This window comes from Puccinia triticina, chromosome 2A (assembly GCF_026914185.1).
Source record: "Puccinia triticina chromosome 2A, complete sequence".
Taxonomy (NCBI): Eukaryota; Fungi; Basidiomycota; class Pucciniomycetes; order Pucciniales; family Pucciniaceae; genus Puccinia; species Puccinia triticina.
Genome location: NC_070559.1, coordinates 6794472 through 6799902, shown reverse-complemented (window position 1 = coordinate 6799902; position 5431 = coordinate 6794472).

Sequence of the window (5431 nt, the reverse complement as noted above, 5' to 3'; positions counted from 1 at the left end):
CTTTCATCATCTTTTTTTGGTCCACATTGTCTTCTTTTGATCGCTCCAAAGGCTGAACATTCTTATTTACTTCAGATATGGGGGATAGTAAGCAACAACGCTTCCAACAACAAAGTCATGGTAAACGAGCTCAAGAAGCTCAAGTTGACTTGCTTCCAAGGGGAGGCACAGTGGGTACGTTGTTTCGCCCATGTGCTTAACTTGATTGTCCAAAGTATCCTCCGCCCCTTTGGAGCTCAGAAGAAAGCAAAGTCTTCACAAAATCCAACAACAACGGTCCCTGACGGCTCAGACACTTTGGAATCATCCGACAATGACAATGCAGCACTGCAGATAAGGCCGTAAGCACCACTCCACCTTGTTTTGGATTCAGGCCCTCGCCCCTGAGTCTCTCTTTTCTCCCAGCTTCACCCGCGAGATAGACGACCAATCTGATGAAGAAGATATTGGAAGCGAGCGGGATTCTATCAACGGACAAGACTCAGATGATACTGAATTGCTCAGTCTGGACGACATTGATAATGCTAGCAATGAGGACAATGATGATTGCTATACAAGTGATTGCTGCAGAAGATCTCTGGCTAAAGTAAGACCTTAAATTGATTATATTGATTGAAGGAATCAGAACTGACACCTTATTTTACAGTTTTGTGCTGTTGCTAAGAAACTGAGGTACTCCCCAAACTCCAAGGCTCACTTTCCCAATATCTGCGCTGAAATGGGGTGTGCAACACCTCATACAATTGAACGCGACGTACGTACCCAATGGAATTCAACTCTTTTGCAACTCCAGGGCATTATCAGATGCGAGTCCGCCATGTAAGTCATTATTTTTCCAGATTTCCTCATATATCTACAACTAATGCTTCACCCCAGCCTCAAGTGGCAGTGTCATAAACGGCATGGGTTTGACCGGAAGTACTATTTGAACCAGTCAGACTTGGACTTGGCTCATGATTTGGTCGATGTGCTCAACCGTTTCTACAAGATTACGCTTCAAGTGTTGGTAACAGGCTCGGATCGCTTGGCAAACATTGTCATGTTCATTGATCAAATAACTGAACATCTATCAACAGCAATCAGTTGTTCTAAATATCCACCCGCTTTAAGGAATGCCTGTCGGCTTGGTTTGAAAATAACCAACAAATATTACAGCCTAACCGATACATCCTCTCTTTATAGGATTGCAATTGGTATGTTGAAGTTTCTTATCTACATCTCATGCGTTTGATCTAATACATTTCAATCCAGTCCTTCATCCATCTTTTAGGGACGAGTACTTCAAATCAGCCAAATGGTAGCCGGAATGGATTGCCAAAGCTATACAACTGACTCGGGATATGTGGGTAACATTTTATAAGCCTGAACCACCAAATTCAACCCCTGTGGCATCATCGACAGTAAACACAATTACTTCCAAGGTAAAGTTCTCCGTTTTTTGACAAAAACTCAGTTGGTTTTGTCATCCTGAAGACTAATATCCACCTTAATATTCCACAGCCTAGGACCAGCAGGCTTGCCGGACTTGGTAGTGCTGCTGCACCTTGAGGCGGACACCTCTTGTCTGACCCGTTGGATGCTTGGCTTGCCAGGGGACTCATACTGGATGGTAACGAACCCGTAAATCCGCTGAGGTGGTGGCTCCAGCAAAAGATTTCTGGAAAAACTCATGGGGGTCTCTTATATATGGCACTGGACGTCTTGAGCTGTCGGGGTGAGTTTGAAATTTAGAGAAATCTTTCATGTGTTAAATTAACTAATCATCCGATTCAACCATCTAAACAATTACAGCAACCTCTGTTGATGTGGAGCAGGCGTTCAGCTTTGGGCGCGATTATATTTCAACAAGAAGGCACAAGCTCTCAGCTCAGTCCTTAAGCAGAGGTATGACGGTGACTTTCTATTCAAAGAAGGGAAAGATTGCGGTAGGGACCTTGGCTAAGTGGAAGGATGATATTCAGCAAGCAAAGAAAGGAAAGGCAACAGAGACAAGAGACAAGGGGGGGAGAAATATTATAGTAGTAGAATGAGTACAGACCAAAGAAACACAATCTAAACCTTTTTTTGAGTGTTTTTTTTAAGGGCGGTACTGCCGGTATACCGGCAGTATACTGCCTGACACCGCCCTGGCGGTGCTGGGTGCGGTGCCGGGTATGAGGTTTGGCCCACAAATCAGTCTGGTACCCGGACCCGCGGGCGGTACCCGGGTCCTGTTTGCCATCTTTACTCCACAGGCAAACTGCCAAAGCCGTTTTCCTGGGAACAAGGCAAACTGCCAAAGCCGTTTTCCTGGGAGCAAACTCCACAGGCAAACTGCCAAAGCAGTTTTCCTGGGAGCAAACTCCACAGGCAAACTGCCAAAGCAGTTTTCCTGGGAGCAAACTCCACAGGCAAACTGCCAAAGCAGTTTTCCTGGGAGCAAACTCCACAGGCAAACTGCCAAAGCAGTTTTCCTGGGAGCAAACTCCACAGGCAAACTGCCAAAGCAGTTTTCCTGGGAGCAAACTCCACAGGCAAACTGCCAAAGCAGTTTTCCTGGGAGCAAACTCCACAGGCAAACTGCCAAAGCAGTTTTCCTGGGAGCAAACTCCACAGGCAAACTGCCAAAGCAGTTTTCCTGGGAGCAAACTCCACAGGCAAACTGCCAAAGCAGTTTTCCTGGGAGCAAACTCCACAGGCAAACTGCCAAAGCAGTTTTCCTGGGAGCAAACTCCACAGGCAAACTGCAAAAGCAGTTTTCCTGGGAGCAAACTCCACAGGCAAACTGCAAAAGCAGTTTTCCTGGGAGCAAACTCCACAGGCAAACTGCAAAAGCAGTTTTCCTAGGAGCAAACTCCACAGGCAAACTGCAAAAGCAGTTTTCCTGGGAGCAAACTCCACAGGCAAACTGCAAAAGCAGTTTTCCTGGGAGCAAACTCCACAGGCAAACTGCAAAAGCAGTTTTCCTGGGAGCAAACTCCACAGGCAAACTGCAAAAGCAGTTTTCCTGGGAGCAAACTCCACAGGCAAACTGCAAAAGCAGTTTTCCTGGGAGCAAACTCCACAGGCAAACTGCAAAAGCAGTTGTCCTGGGAGCAAACTCCACAGGCAAACTGCAAAAGCAGTTGTCCTGGGAGCAAACTCCACAGGCAAACTGCAAAAGCAGTTTTCCTGGGAGCAAACTCCACAGGCAAACTGCCAAAGCAGTTTTCCTGGGAGCAAACTCCACAGGCAAACTGCCAAAGCAGTTTTCCTGGGAGCAAACTCCACAGGCAAACTGCAAAAGCAGTTTTCCTGGGAGCAAACTCCACAGGCAAACTGCAAAAGCAGTTTTCCTGGGAGCAAACTCCACAGGCAAACTGCAAAAGCAGTTTTCCTGGGAGCAAACTCCACAGGCAAACTGCAAAAGCAGTTTTCCTGGGAGCAAACTCCACAGGCAAACTGCAAAAGCAGTTTTCCTGGGAGCAAGCTCCACATGTCAGCCTTAGAGTCAACACAGCTGACCTAAAGTCTGCCTTTTTTCTACTTTTTACATATGAATTACTACATATCGTTTTCATCTTAAGAGATATCCTTGTTCTGAATTCAGATTCTGCTTCCTCATGCAATTTCAAACCTAGTCACAACTTACCAATTCTTTGTAACTCTACTCCTTCCCTGAGTTCTTGAGTTGTGGCGCGCATGCGCAGTTGTGACGTGTCAGCGCCACCAGGCGCGCCAAACACATGTACATATGTAATTACATAAGCAAACTATGAAAATTTTAGAAGTCAGGATTCTACAAACCACGCCCCAGATAACCCAGGATCACCACCAAAGAGGATACCACGCTGCCAGTACACCTGCCGTCACAGGCGCCTAGGTTATTGACAGTAAGTATAATATTTCTCTGAACCTTGATTATCCAGAGTGCTACTCTGTGTCTCTTGATTGCTTCTCTTTATTTCTCTTCACACCAACCCCTCAAAAGATCAAGGTTACTCTGTTAATCCTAGACTTAGTCTAAAAATCAGAGCAGATTAGATTTACTATTCTGTGTCCCCCCACCGTCTCCTTGTGCGCGCGGAGGCTGTAGCCCCTGTTGGTATGGCACAGCTGTCCTTACCACTTTTCCAGGTGGTTCAAGTTGACTTTGAGGATCGTCTTATAAAGAGTAGATAGACCCCCTCCAGATCGTTTCTTTCTCTTTCTCCTTCTCTTTCTCTCTCTTTTTCTCTCTCCTTCTGTTTGTAGTTCTTTATCCCAAGAAATACAACCAGTGTCCCCCATTTCTCTTGTGTCCTGTAGTCACTTTAGAGGCTCAGGCTCACACCACAGGCAAACTGCAAAAGCAGTTTTCCTGGGAGCAAACTCTGCAAAAGCAGTTTTGCTGGGAGCAAACTTCCAAATCAGTTTTCCTGGGAGCAAAATCCACAGGCAGCTTTGCCAGGACGCCAAACTGCTGGCCGAGCAGTTTAAGGTGCTGGCCAAGCGGGTAACAAGATTTTTGTCCTATTGATTGATTAGGGGGTTTCAAAGTTGGCCAGATGCGACTTGCATGCACTTTTGCAAGTCAGTGTTCAAGTTCATTCTTGAACACCGAGTTGCAAAAGTGCATGCAAGCCACATTGTACTACACCCCTTAAGCCTGCTTGAATTTATTTTTGAAATTTGGTGTTCAATAAAAGCCTTGAACACCAACTTGCAAAAGTGCATGCAAGTTGTGCATGGCCAACTTTGAATCCCCCTATTAAACTTAAACAGATAACTCAACCTTCAGTCTCAAAAGTCTCAGCTTTCTATATCTTTAATAGCTTCAGCCGGCTCCTGTGCCACTCTTAAGTAAAAACACAGATTTCTAGCTTACTAAAAGTCCAGTATTTGTAACTAGTTCTAGCTCTATCATTGAAGCAATAACACTCTTAGTTGTTCAAGTTTTACAGTCTTGTAACACTCGAACCAGTCAACCTCAGCAAATAGCTAGGAGTGGAACAAAAAATGGCTGGTAGATCTTGTGAAACAGTAAACTCCAGTGCTTTCAAACCCTCTGCAGTAAATTAGAGTACAAGTGACAATCAAGACTCCATAAAGTGCCCATAACTGGAACCAGATGGCAACAAATTTCTTATCTGGAAGCAAAAAGTGAAGCTGTGGTGAGATCAATCAACCATTAACAATGTCAAGATAGTATAGTTTTAAATTATAAAATACATTATAAACTACATATTAATCTTTTTAGTACAAATATTTTACATTAAATCTTTTTCCTCAGATTTCACGTCTTTTTATCACCCAGAAAACCTGTGATAGTTCACTCAGCAGAATTCAATAACGCCACAAATTAGCACAGTAAAGTATTAGTTTCACACGTATATTCAAGCTCATATTAGGCGCACAGCCACTTCTGTCTGTTTTGTTTTCACACAAAATTCCCCACAGTGATTTACATTTCACATGTTGGTAAATCTCATCT